This window comes from Canis lupus, chromosome 27 (genome assembly GCF_011100685.1).
Source record: "Canis lupus familiaris isolate Mischka breed German Shepherd chromosome 27, alternate assembly UU_Cfam_GSD_1.0, whole genome shotgun sequence".
Classification (NCBI taxonomy): domain Eukaryota; kingdom Metazoa; phylum Chordata; class Mammalia; order Carnivora; family Canidae; genus Canis; species Canis lupus.
In genome coordinates, this window is record NC_049248.1 from 10,455,994 (window position 1) to 10,471,534 (window position 15,541).

Here is a 15,541-nt window from a genome sequence, read left to right on the forward strand (position 1 = left end):
CTTAGCAGTTGTAAATGTACTTATAAATTTTGCTGTACAAAACCAGTTGTGTCTTATATTATCAATTCATTATAGAAGATGAAAATCTATAAAGTAGGTATGTTAGCCAACCCACAAGGTGTTTGCCAATGATCTTCATCTTCTGGTGTATTTATCTTTGTTTAATTTCCTTTCACATTCTATCAGGGTCATCAATAGAACACAGAGGAAATGATAATATGCCACTTTTAAGGCTAGATCATAAAAGATAGTATGACTTCTTCCTCTTTTCTCTTTTCCATATTACTTGATCTAGGGGAAGCCAGCTACTGACTGTATCATGAGAAACCCTGTTGTAAGGACTCTGTGACAAAGAACTAAAGCCTCCTTGGGCAGTCCAACTGCAGGAAATGAGATTTCCTCTTCCTTGACAGCCTTCCAACTCTCTAGCCTTAGATAAGCCTTCAGATGACATAGTCCCAGCCAGCAGTTTGATGGAAACCTCATGAGAAACCTTGAACCAGATTCATTCTGCTAAGTCATTCCAAGATTTCTAACCCTCAGAAAGTGTGTGATATAATATTGGTTTTTTTTTAAGCTACTAAGTTTGTAATAATGTATGACATAGCAATAGTATTTCACCAGAAGAGATGAACTACCATAAAGAAACAAACACACAGAGTACTTGAACCATGATAGTGGTTGGAAGCTGGAAGGCCTAGAATCTGGCTTCTAGTGAGGGCTTACAGGGAGGTGAAAAACATGTTAGAAATTCAAGTAAGAGGAATTCTTACTGTTCAGTGGTATCAAGTTTAGCATAATTGTTGGTCCATAATATAATTTAAAACCATGAAGTTTATGCCTCCAGCTTTGTTCTTCTTGTGTTAGACTGCTTTGATTATGAGATCTTTTGCAAGTCCATATGAATCTTAGGATCTTTTTTCTATTTCTGTATGAAATGCCCCTGGGATTTTCATGGGACTTGTACTCAATCTGAAAATCATGTTGAGGGAATATGGACATTTTAAAAATATAAAATCCTCTGATCTCACCAATCAGTCTGGCCAGACATTCTGCAGTATCTACAAACTTGGTGTTAAGTTCCACATACTTTGTTCTGAGCAGCTTCCAGTCATCTAGTGTATGCAAGTGCTTTGACATAATGGATTCAGTAATCCAGTTCCTCAGGAAGCATCTGTGAAAGTTGGTTATCAGATGTTCTTTCCACTCTTACTCCCCAGAGAGAAGCTAGGAGCTAGAGCATCTTGTCCACTCACTCTGTGTTGGATCTGGAGGAGGAACTATGGAACTATGCTATGACAGCTTCCATCACACACTATCATCTCTGTTTTCACTCGTACCAGGCAATCAGACTCTGCTGGGTCACATCAGCACTTCAAGGAAGGGTAGACAGAAGTCAATCCTATGGGAAGCAGTCCAAAAATTTAGAATATTTGATGTGTTGTCCAACTCTTCTCCTGAGAAGCTGAGAGTTAGAGATTTTTATTTTCTCATTCATTGCTGAGCTGGTGGTGAAGGATATGATGATTGCCAGTCAGTTTTCACTGTTGCCACAGGGAGCTAGATTACACTGGGTGTTATCAATACTCTGAAATAAGCTAGATAAAATCCAGTGGTTTGGGTAGCCTCTGGAAAAGTTAGGGCACTTAGACTCAGTCTACCTCTTCCTTTCACAGAGAAAGCTGAGAACTGAGAGTTTTCTCCTTATTGCATAGACCTGAGCCAGGGTGAACATTATGACAAGAGAATGTCTCAATTTTCCCTACTGGCTTCGAAGTGGATAGTTTTGCACTCACCCAGATTACATGACACCTGTCAGTTAGTTTTAGAATTTCTCATAAAGGGATTTTACCTATGAATTACTATTGAATTGATGTGTTTGTGTTTGCAAGGAGAGTGAAAGACTTCCTGTTTTGCCATCTTGCTGATATCACTTAGCTAATCTTTTTCCCTAGAAGGAAGAATAAAAATAAACATATTATATATTTATAATTTATGTGTATTTATATGTACATATTTCCAGCCTCAAGTGACATAAAACAGAGATACTTAATCATTCAATTTCTAATTTATATTTAAATCAGATTTAAATTGGAATCAAATGTAGCTTCACTGCATTTAAATGAACAAAAATAGCAGTCTGTGTAAGTAGAATTGTGGTTGGATTCATCTTATAACTCGGAGAGCAATTGCCACTATAAACAATTCCATAAAACATATTCTAGCACTAACCAGGACTTTTAATATTTTATAATTACCTGCTGAGGTTCTCTGAACATGATCCTTTGAGATGTTCCTAGTTCCTATAAAACCGATGTTGTAAAATCTAATGTGGTACTTTCCCTTTCTGATACCTCCCACCCATTTCTTCTCCCTTCCCTTATTTTCCCTTTCACTATTATTTATATTCCCCAAATGAATGAGAACATATAATGTTTGTCCTTCTCCGACTGACTTACTTCACTCAGCATAATACCCTCCAGTTCTGGGAAACGAACTAGGGGTGGTGGAAGGGGAGGAGGGCGGGGGGTGGGAGTGAATGGGTGACGGGCACTGGGTGTTATTCTGTATGTTAGTAAATTGAACACCAATAAAAAAAAAAATTAAGAAAAAAAAAATAATGTGGTACTTTCTCTGTACGCTTTTACTTGACCCAGGGTTAAAATTGTTAGACTTGCATTTTTTCAGCTATTATGGACTACATCTGTTTGTTAAAATACTAATACTAAAATAACACAGAGGTGCTACGAGAGAGCCAACGCATACAGAGAGAACAGTCATCTCAGTTTTACATTTTAGAATGTTTATTCACTGAAAACCTATGAGTCTTCCATACAAGCTTTTGCTGAATATGAAGTATATTTTAGAGTAAGGATCTAAAAGAAAGAGTTCTTTGATAAATATACTAGCTGAGTCTCTACTTTCATATTGCACAGGTATTGTCTGATTTCACATAGTTTGGGATTTGGTATTTCATAAAGGGTTTGAAATGTAGGACATGTGAGAAAGTTGGAAAAGCATTTTTTTTTTCCTGCAGGAGAAGCAGATAATAATGAAGGGGGGTGCCTCTTAGAGATGCAACTGTGAAAATAAAAATAAAAAATAATATTATCTATTATAATAACATTTAATATTAAAAATAAATTATATTGTTTATTATAATAATAGTTTATAATATTTATAATATATTATATATAAATATATGCGATTTATTATATAACTAAATGAAATAAAATATACATAAATATATAAAATTTAAAATAATATAAATATTACAAATAATAATAATTCTTATTATTATTATTGAGAGATAAGGATTCTGAGAAATGGAAAAAGAAAAAAGACGTCTTTGCCTGCACCTTCCACCCCGCATGTCAGCACCATCCATAAAGGAAATCTGCATAGAACAGGGCAGAACTAACAGAAGAGGGAGCTCTCTACCTAGGAACCTGCATGGTTACATGACTATAGGGATAGAAAAAAAAAAACCAGACTACCTCTGCAGAAAATCTCTTAACAATTCAAGAACGTGAATAAAAGATCTACCTATGAAAAGTCATCCATCTGAAAAAGAAAACAACCACAAAGCTGATGAAAACCGCAGTGCCACACAGCAAATTAAATACAAGGTTCTCACATGGTCATAAAAAAGAACAGGAGTACCAAAAAAAAAAAAATAATAATAAATAAATAAAAAGGTTGAACTGAAGCAGAAGTCAATGAAATTCAGAAAAACAATAGCTTGCCCAAAGTAAGTGATGAACAGAGATTTACAAGGCAAATGGAAACTAGAAGGAAAAGCAGATGTTGCAAGCTCCATGCTAAATGAAGAATTATACCTAAAGAGAATTAAATGAGACCAAAAAAGATACTTTATAATCTTAAAAGATACATGCTACTATGAAGATTAATAGTGATGAATCTATTCAGTGAGTAACAGTGACTATAAAATATAGAAATTACAGTAGATGTAAGAAGAAATAGGCAGTAACACATTAATTAAAGGTGATTTCAACAGGTCACTGTCAATATAGGACAGCAAGTTTGAACAAAAAAAGTTATGTTATTGATGCTTAAATACCTTAGCATGGTAGATATTTTAGATATATATTGACTACTACACGATAGTAGAAAATATACCTTCTTTTCAAAGTCGTTTGAAACATCCACAAAAAAATGTATAGATACTTTCTGATCTGGATGAAGTACATACATATACTTATGGGTGTATGTATATATGTACATGTATGTATATGTTTCTGAGTATTCTAAAGCATTTTTTCTTTGCAGAAAAACTCTTAAGATATTCCACTAGAGTTAGGAAAACAGCATAAATGCCAATTATTTCCACTCTTTATTAACATTGTTCTGATGGTGTTAGCCAATATAAGTAGATTGAAAAATATAAAGATAAAAAGTCATCTGTATTTGCACATGTATGATGATATACCTAAATAATATGAAATAATTGATGATAAAGTTAACTTTAATAATAAGAAATTCAGTAAGTTAACAGGCTGTGGAGTTAATATGCAAAAATAAATAACATCCAGAATGTTTGGGTGGCTCAACTGATTAAACATCTGCCTTTGCTTCAGGTCATGATCCCGGGGTCTTAGGTGTAGGGCTCCCTGCTCAGAGGGGAGTCTGCTTCTCCCTCTACCCCTCCCCCTGCTTGTGCTCTCTCTCTCTCTCTCAAGTAAATAAAATATTTTTTAAAACATGAATAACAACCAGTAAGAAGACATGATGAATGAAAAAAACTCTACAATCATGATAAATAAGATGAAGTATTTGAGAATGAACTTAAAGAGGACTACTCAAAATCTATTAAAAAATTCTTAGAAGACAAAAAAAAGACTTTAAAAAAGTAAGGATATCTATTTTTTGTTTGCATCTTTTCTTAAGTTAATTTATAAGTTTGAAGTGATTCCCCCAATCATCCAATGACTGATGGATCTGGGCAAATTGACACTGAACTTCATAAGGAAAAATAAACACAGAATATTAAGATTGCAAAAGCATAGCTATGAGGATGTGCTAGATCTACTAATTATTGAAACATATCTTAAAAGTTTCCAGTTAAAATAGTGTGGTTGGTAAAGGCACACAAATAGACAGACCAAAGGAATAGAATACAAAGGCCAGAAGTAATCTCTCTCTTTTTTAAAATTTGTTCTTTCCAATTTTATGTGTTTGGGTTTTCTTTTTTTTTAATAATAAATTTATTTTTTATTGGTGTTCCATTTGCCAACATACAGAATAACACCCAGTGCTCATCCCGTCAAGTGCCCCCCTCAGTGCCCGTCACCCATTCACCCCCACCTGCCTCCCTCCTCCCCTTCCACCACCCCTAGTTCATTTCCCAGAGTTAGGAGTCTTTATGTTCTGTCTCCCTTTCTGATATTTCCCACCCATTTCTTCTCCCTTCCCTTCTATTCCCTTTCACTATTATTTATATTCCCCAAATGAATGAGAACATATAATGTTTGTCCTTCTCCGACTGACTTACTTCACTCAGCATAATACCCTCCAGTTCCATCCACGTTGAAGCAAATGGTGGGTATTTGTCATTTCTAATGGCTGAGTGATATTCCATTGTATACATAGACCACATCTTCTTTATCCATTCATCTTTCGATGGACACCGAGGCTCCTTCCACAGTTTGGCTATTGTGGACATTGCTGCTAGAAACATCGGGGTGCAGGTGTCCCGGCGTTTCATTGCATCTGTATCTTTGGGGTAAATCCCCAGCAGTGCAATTGCTGGGTCGTAGGGCAGGTCTATTTTTAACTCTTTCAGGAACCTCCACACAGTTTTCCAGAGTGGCTGCACCAGTTCACATTCCCACCAACAGTGTAAGAGGGTTCCCCTTTCCTCCGCATCCTCTCCAACATTTGTGGTTTCCTGCCTTGTTAATTTTCCCCATTCACACTGGTGTGAGGTGGTATCTCATTGTGGTTTTGATTTGTATTTCCCTGATGGCAAGTGATGCGGAGCATTTTCTCATGTGCGTGTTGGCCATGTCTATGTCTTCCTCTGTGAGATTTCTGTTCATGTCTTTTGCCCATTTCATGATTGGATTGTTTGTTTCTTTGGTGTTGAGTTTAATAAGTTCTTTATAGATCTTGGAAACTAGCCCTTTATCTGATAAGTCATTTGCAAATATCTTCTCCCATTCTGTAGGTTGTCTTTGAGTTTTGTTGACTGTATCCTTTGCTGTGCAAAAGCTTCTTATCTTGATGAAGTCCCAATAGTTCATTTTTGCTTTTGTTTCTTTTGCCTTTGTGGATGTATCTTGCAAGAAGTTCAAAGGCCAGAAGTAATCTCATTTGCATATAGAAATTTAGATTATGATAAAGGTAGTGATCTTAAATCATGAGATGCATGTTGTTGTTTGGACAACTGGATAGCTATTTGTAGAAGGTTAAAATTAGTTATATTCCTCAAGCCATAAATAGGAATAAATGTCAAAGGGGTTATAGATATAACTATAGAAAATGAGACCATATGAATAGAAGAAAACTCTATATATTTTTCTATGATCTGGAGGAAGGCATTCTAATTACCCTAAACATTTCATTACTATAAACATAAAGCTTCAAAAAATATGGCTACCTAAATTTATTTTAATTTGCATAGCAAAAAAATACCAAAAGCAAAGTCAAAATACACATGAAAAACTTGGAAAAATATTTGCAATATACATTACAGATAAAGGATGAAATTCTTAATATACAGGGAATGTTTAAAGATTGAGAAAAAAAGACTAAAAATCTCCTAGAAAAAAACAAGGGCAAAAACCTGTGAACAATTATTTCATATAAATAGATATAAAAATGACCATTACACTAAGAAAATCAACTGCAACTGTCATAAGAGAAATGCAAACTAAAATCATAATGAGATTCTATTTCTCATCTACCAGATAGGCAAAAATTCAAAAGCTTGATGAGATTGAGGGGAAATAGGCACTTTGATATATTGCTACTGGGAATGTTAACTGTTAACATTTAACAGTTAACAGAATGTTAACACTTCCCCATGAAGGAAATGTCTCTTTTCCTCTCTTTTCTCCCTTTCACCCTTTCTCTATAGATGTAGAACTATAATTAGAGACTGTGGTATAGGCATAGCTATAGATAGGGCTACAGCTATGGGTAACAACAGAGACACCTAACACATCTAATTGCATATGCATATACTCCATAAATCACCAATCCCATCTCCAGGAGTTTATTCTGAAGGAGATGTGCAAGTAGAAAGATATAGAAACCCATAGGACATACATGAGCAGGGAAAGGAAACTGGATAAGAGATGGTATAATGTATCACTTAGGGGTAGTTGTTGAAACAAAATTTCCTAGGTCTATAATTTATATGACTCTGAACAAATTATTTTTTTCTCAGTTCACACCTCCATTTCCCAATTAGAAAAATGAAGACATTAATAGCATCATCCTTGCAGAATTGTTTTGAAGAATAAATGAGTTAGTTTAAGCAAAGTACGTGTAATTATAGTGCACACTCTCAACAAATATTAACTATTTCTAAGGGAAGAACATTATTTTTATTAAAAAAATTACCTTACTGATGCCTGGGTGGCTCTGTGGTTAAGCATCTGCCTTCAGCTCAGGGAGTAGGCGTGATTCCAAAATCCCGGGATCGAATCCCACATCAGGTTCCCTGCACAGAGCCTGCTTCTCCCTCTGTCTACGTCTCTGCTTCTCTGTGTGTGTGTGTCTATCATGAATAAATAAATAAAATCTTTATTAAAAAATTACCTTTTGTTTGCTTATCTTTTGTTCAAATATTTGAATGATGTTTATTTTCTTTTTTTTTTTTATTTTTTTTATTTTTTTTATTTTTTTTTTTTTATTTTTTATTTTTTTTTTATTTTTTATTTTTTTTTTTATTGGTGTTCAATTTACTAACATACAGAATAACACCCAGTGCCCGTCACCCATTCACTCCCACCCCCCGCCCTCCTCCCCTTCTACCACCCCTAGTTCGTTTCCCAGAGTTAGCAGTCTTTATGTTCTGTCTCCCTTTCTGATATTTCCCACACATTTCTTCTCCCTTCCCTTATTTTCCCTTTCACTATTATTTATATTCCCCAAATGAATGAGAACATTTTCATGGGTTAAAACAAAACAGCAAAATGAAACAATTCCTTCTAACCTTTATAGGTGTTAATATAAAAAAAATCTTGTACAGTGTTGTCCTTTTATTTACTTTTAGAAGTAATTATATTTTCTTTTTCCTGCTCATAGTATTATCCATTGTTCACAGAGACACTTAATAAACATTATTTATATGTATGATTTTTTTTCTCTTTTAAGAGCTTTTTCTACCCACATCTTTTGAATTTCTTGCCTTGTAGCTCAAATTAATGATCGGGCAACACTCTTCTCTCTCCTGCACTCACTCTAGTGTCTCTGAGAGAGACTAGTGACTCTCACTCTTTTTTTAAAGACTTAAAAAAGGCAGATGCTCAACCACTGAGCCACTCAGATGCTCTGCTGAATTTGAATTCTTATTTGAATTTCTATTATATTGGAGGCCCTGAGCAAATAATTTTATTTCAGAGCCTCAATTTTCTTATCTATATAGTGGGAATGTCTACTTTGTGAATTCCCTGAGAAGTAAAAATAAATATTTGCAGAACAAGCATTTGAAATGGAAGAGAGAATGTAGTAGATATGCATTGAATTGACTTCACTTGCTGACTTCTTACGCTAGACTTCTAGGCCTCTTTGCCATTTTACTGTCTTCAGAAGGCTGAGGAAAGATGCTAAGAAGGATAGGGAAGGAAAGGCACAAATAATCTCACTGAAGAATAAAGTAATTAACTAAAAAAATTAGGGAGTTGGAGGTCTGAACAGAATGTCTTCCTTTTCCAATGTTTCACTGGCCAGATGACTATATATCAAATAAGTGGCTAAAGGCTAAAAGATATTTTCATATATTTATTGTATGGATGCTGGAGCTTTCTGAATTCTCCCCAACTGGCTTTTACTTTTAAACCCTCTTCCCCTAAGTTCTTTTCTTAACTCCTCCCCTTATCTCATTGCTTCCACCAGATTGGTTCAGACCATCCATTAAGATTGATTTCTGAGACTTTTTTTTAAGATTATTCATTTATTCATAAGAGACACAGAAAGAGAAAAAGACATAGGCAGAGGAAGAAGCAGGCTCCCTGTGGGGAGCCTGATGCAAGACTTGATCCCAGGACCTTGGGATTATGCCCTGAGCCAAAGGCAGATGCTCAACCACTGAGCCACCTAGGTGCCCCTGAGACTTTAGGAGCACTGCACTTTGCAATGACAATTATGGCTTGACTCTTGTTTAAAAAAATGGTAAATTTTTCTAGAGGAGACTTTATGAAAATCAAAGCCTTTCTGAAGCCGTTTGATCAAAAAAATTGTATTTCACCAATATATAACATGTCTTTTATTTCATATTTTTCATGAGAACAGAACCTAATCACATGCATATCTAATGATTCCTTCAGCATTTTTGAAACTCAGTTTTCAGGCAATATCCTCTCCAGGACCTACCATAACCACTCAGGAATGTAGGTTCTAGTATGTATTTATGTATATATCTAGTATGTATGAGAAAAACCACTGGAGTTTTTCTCACCATAGGAGAGTCTAATACCAATATTCTCTAACATAAGGATGAAAGCCATGATCAACATCTGTATGCTAAATGAATAATGGAAATATGAGCTCAATTTGACAGATTTTTCCTGTGTGCATATGATTATGGAACAAATTATAAATAAACTATCACCAATATTATACTGTATTTTGATGATCTGTCTGGGATTAATCATAGCTCTTGCTTTCTTAACTCTCTCCCTTTGCTTCTGCTGTTAACTACATGACTCTGGAAAAAGTACAAATATTTTGCATTTCTAAGTCTTATTCTGTGAGATCCAGCTCAAAACCCAATTGTTATGTGAATTCTTTCTTTCCAGAATGTTTCCTGAAATGGTCCTTTGCTATTTCACAGGCAGGAAGCACTTTTTTCATAACCCACTTTAATGGTTTCAGTGCTATTCATTTGGCAAACAACTTGAGTCCTTACCACAGGCTATGTTTTATGGACACTAACAGAAGGGAAGTAAGTAAGATGCCATCACCTTTGGGGAAAAATAAAAACACTCTCTGAACACTTGTGAAAGTTTTACCATTGAACTATCTAGTTATGCTCAAGAAAAATTATTTTCTTTATTTATGACTAAACAAAAAATTACATTACACGAGGATCTTTCCTGACTCAGGAGAGGTGCAAATGTTATTTGCTTTTCCCATTTATTTCTCCCTCTAGTTAACTCCTTTTGACCCTTAAGAGCTCAGCTTACAGGTCATTTCTTATAAAAGGCTTTGTCCTAAGTGTCCCCATCCCATTCTCTGCTACATATTATTTTAGCATACCATAATTCTTTTAATGCCTTCCACAAGAATAACTTAGTATAATTAATAAATTATTGGTAATTTTATCACCTTAACCTTTACCTCATCTTTTATAATATGATGTAAAAGATCATGTCTGACTTGTTCCCAGTCCTATCCCCTGAGCACATCACACTATAGTTTATATAGTATTTGTTGATAGAATAAACAAATAATAAGTGGTTTTTTGACTGAGTAGAAACCAGTGAAAATATTTGAAAATTCCAATATTGTTAATCACGTTTTATTTTTCACTCTTAGGCTTTGGCTGCTCTGCTTGTCCAGAAACTTGAGTACAGATGCAACTGTGAGCTCTTTGGTGATTAAAAAAGAATTTACCTGAGAGCTGGCTCTTCAGTACTACTCAGAATTCCATTGTACTTCAGTGGGAAAGCACAGCTGATTTAGTAGGTACTGAATCTTGATTTTACACATTTTCCTCTGACTGGCAGATAGGAAAACAAACTAGCCATGCAAGTTGAATATCTTTGAAAAAAATTACCTATTAATTCCTTGAAGTACTCATTTCAAAACTGGGATAAAAAAGCAAGGTGATGGGGATCCCTGGGTGGCTCAGCGGTTTGGCGCCTGCCTTTGGCCGGGGCACAATCTTGGAGTCCCGGAATCGAGTCCCACGTCCGGCGCCCGGCCTGCTTCTCCCTTCTCCTGTGTCTCTGCCTCTCTCTCTCTCTCTGTCTATCATAAATGGATAAATAAATCTTAATAAAAAAAGCAAGGTGATATGTAACATGTATACAACACTTTGGGGAAAATTCAATAAGTAATGATAAATCATATTATTTAGTGTTCTGTAAAGTAGCGTGATCTCAGTAACATTACAATATATGTATTTTATGTCAGCTGATATTGTTTATATGCTACTTAAGGAAACTTCATAGCTGCATTTTTTACCCTTCAGATGATTATTGGTAAAACATACCCTATAATCTAAATGCTTAGTTTTAAAGTAATAATGCAGAGGACATGGTTTTAAGAATTACTGCATGCTTGGGAGAAATGAAACCTATATTGAGTGCGGATCAGCATTCACAGTAGTTACCCCACCAGATAGCACTGATTGGGGATGTTGTGAAACCAGGATCTCTGATTTCCTATGAAAGTCATATTCCGTGAGAACTGTAACAACCTTCATAAAATTTTTCTGTCATTTATGTACTACAGATCCTTAGGTAAATGAAAATTTTCAGGTTTCTTTTTGTTTTTTCATGGGTGGATGAGCCTGATAATGAGAACTATGAGCTGTAGGACTGTAACCTCTTACTAGAAATTAAAAATGTTTTGTGACTGATTGGTTCAGTCTGATTCTGGGGTACAGACTTTACAAAAAAAAAATTCATGGTTGCAAGAACAGATTTTTTCTGTTTCAGTTTTATTTTATTTGTTTTGTTTTTAATTTCACATATGTAAGTGAGAACATATGGTATTTGTCTTTCTTTGTCTTTTTTATTTCACTTTGCATAATGTCCTTATGGTCCATCCATTTATCACAAACGGGAAGGTGTCCTTTTTATGAATAAATAATATTCCACTGTGTACATGTTTATAGGTATGTGTTTGTATGTGTGTATGGTTAGAAATAGGTGTGACATTTTCTTTTTAAAAAAATTTTTATTGGAATTCAATTTGCCAACATATAGCATAACACCCAGTGCTCATCCCAAGTGCCCCCTCAGTGCCCATCACCCAGTCACTCCAACCCCCTGCACACTTCCCCTACCACTACCCCTTGTTCATTTCCCAGGGTTAGGTGTCTCTCATGTTTTGAAGTGTGACATTTTCTTCATCCATTTAACCATCAGTGAACCATTAGGTTGTTTCCACATCTGGGCTATTGAAGATAATGCTGCAATAAACATGGGAGTCCAGATAACTTTTGAGTGTTTTTGTTTTCTTCAAGTAAATACTTAGAAGTAGAATTACTGAATGACATGGTAGATCTGTTTTTAATTTTTGAGGATGCCTCCATTCTGTTTTTCACAGTGGTCTTGCCAATTTACATTTCCATCAACAGTGCAATAGGGTCCTCTTTCCTACACATCCTCACCAATACTTATTATTTCTTGTCTTTTTGATAACAGTCAATTAAGAAGTTGATATATTGAATGTATGTTGGATTCATTAAAATAAATATTTTCTTTTTTTTTATTTATTTTTTATTGGTGTTCAATTTACTAACATACAGAATAACCCCCAGTGCCCGTCACCCATTCACTCCCACCCCCCGCCCTCTTCCCCTTCTACCACCCCTAGTTCGTTTCCCAGAGTTAGCAGTCTTTACGTTCTGTCTCCCTTTCTGATATTTCCCACACATTTCTTCTCCCTTCCCTTATATTCCCTTTCACTATTATTTATATTCCCCAAATGAATGAGAACATATAATGTTTGTCCTTCTCCGACTGACTTACTTCACTCAGCATAATACCCTCCAGTTCCATCCACGTTGAAGCAAATGGTGGGTATTTGTCATTTCTAATAGCTGAGTAATATTCCATTGTATACATAGACCACATCTTCTTTATCCATTCATCTTTCGTTGGACACCGAGGCTCCTTCCACAGTTTGGCTATCGTGGCCATTGCTGCTAGAAACATCGGGGTGCTGGTGTCCCGGCGTTTCATTGCATTTGTATCTTTGGGGTAAATTCCCAACAGTGCAATTGCTGGGTCGTAGGGCAGGTCTATTTTTAACTCTTTCAGGAACCTCCACACAGTTTTCCAGAGTGGCTGCACCAGTTCACATTCCCACCGACAGTGTAAGAGGGTTCCCTTTTCTCCGCATCCTCTCCAACATTTGTTGTTTCCTGCCTTGTTAATTTGCCCCATTCTCATTGGTGTGAGGTGGTATCTCATTGTGGTTTTGATTTGTATTTCCCTGATGGCAAGTGATGCAGAGCATTTTCTCACATGCATGTTGGCCATGTCTATGTCTTCCTCTGTGAGATTTCTCTTCATGTCTTTTGCCTATTTCATGATTGGATTGTTTGTTTCTTTGGTGTTGAGTTTAAGAAGTTCTTTATAGATCTTGGAAACTAGCCCTTTATCTGATACGTCATTTGCAAATATCTTCTCCCATTCTGTAGGTTGTCTTTTAGTTTTGTTGACTGTATCCTTTGCTGTGCAAAAGCTTCTTATCTTGATGAAGTCCCAATAGTTCATTTTTGCTTTTGTTTCTTTTGCCTTCGTGGATGTATCTTGCAAGAAGTTACTATGGCCGAGTTCAAAAAGGGTGTTGCCTGTGTTCTTCTCTAGGATTTTGATGGAATCTTGTCTCACATTTAGATCTTTCATCCATTTTGAGTTTATCTTTGTGTATGGTGAAAGAGAGTGGTCTAGTTTCATTCTTCTGCATGTGGATGTCCAATTTTCCCAGCACCATTTATTGAAGAGACTGTCTTTCTTCCAATGGATAGTCTTTTCTCCTTTATCGAATATTAGTTGCCCATAAAGTTCAGGGTCCACTTCTGGATTCTCTATTCTGTTCCACTGATCTATGTGTCTGTTTTTGTGCCAGTACCACACTGTCTTGATGACCACAGCTTTGTAGTACAACCTGAAATCTGGCATTGTGATGCCCCCAGATATGGCTTTCTTTTTTAAAATTCCCCTGGCTATTCGGGGTCTTTTCTGATTCCACACAAATCTTAAAATAATTTGTTCTAACTCTCTGAAGAAAGTCCATGGTATTTTGATAGGGATTGCATTAAACGTGTAAATTGCCCTGGGTAACATTGACATTTTCACAATATTAATTCTGCCAATCCATGAGCATGGAATATTTTTCCATCTCTTTGTGTCTTCCTCAATTTCTTTCAGAAGCGTTCTATAGTTTTGAGGGTATAGATCCTTTACATCTTTGGTTAGGTTTATTCCTAGGTATCTTATGCTTTTGGGTGCAATTGTAAATGGGATTGACTCCTTAATTTCTCTTTCTTCAATCTCATTGTTAGTGTATAGAAATGCCACTGACTTCTGGGCATTGATTTTGTACCCTGCCACGCTACCGAATTGCTGTATGAGTTCTAGCAATCTTGGGGTGGAGACTTTTGGGTTTTCTAAGTAGAGTATCATGTCATCGGCGAAGAGGGAGAGTTTGACTTCTTCTTTGCCAATTTGAATGCCTTTAATGTCTTTTTGTTTTCTGATTGCTGAGGCTAGGACTTCCAGTATTATGTTGAATAGCTGTGGTGAGAGTGGACATCCCTGTCTTGTTCCTGATCTTAGGGGAAAGGCTCCCAGTGCTTCCCCATTGAGAATGATATTTGCTGTGGGCTTTTCGTAGATGGCTTTTAAGATGTCAAGGAATGTTCCCTCTATCCCTACACTCTGAAGAGTTTTGATCAGGAATTGATGCTGTATTTTGTCAAATGCTTTCTCTGCATCCAATGAGAGGATCATATGGTTCTTGGTTTTTCTCTTGCTGATATGATGAATCACATTGATTGTTTTACGAGTGTTGAACCAGCCTTGTGTCCCAGGGATAAATCCTACTTGGTCATGGTGAATAATTTTCTTAATGTATTGTTGGATCCTATTGGACAGTATCTTGTTGAGAATTTTTGCATCCATGTTCATCAGGGATATTGGTCTGTAATTCTCCTTTTTGGTGGGGTCTTTGTCTGGTTTTGGAATTAAGGTGATGCTGGCCTCATAGAACGAATTTGGAAGTACTCTATCTCTTTCTATCTTTCCAAACAGCTATAGGAGAATAGGTATGGTTTCTTCTTTAAACGTTTGATAAAATTCCCCTGGGAAGCCATCTGGTCCTGGACTCTTGTGTCTTGGGAGGTTTTTGATAACTGCTTCAATTTCCTCCCTGGTTATTGGCCTGTTCAGGTTTTCTATTTCTTCCTGTTCCAGTTTTGGTAGTTTGTGGCTTTCCAGGAATGCGTCCATTTCTCCTAGATTGCCTAATTTATTGGCGTATAGGTGTTCATAATATCTTTTTAAAATCGTTTGTATTTCCTTGGTGTTGGTAGTGATCTCTCCTTTCTCATTCATGATTTTATTAATTTGAGTCTTCTCTATCTTCTTTTTAATAAGGCTGGCTAATGGTTTAT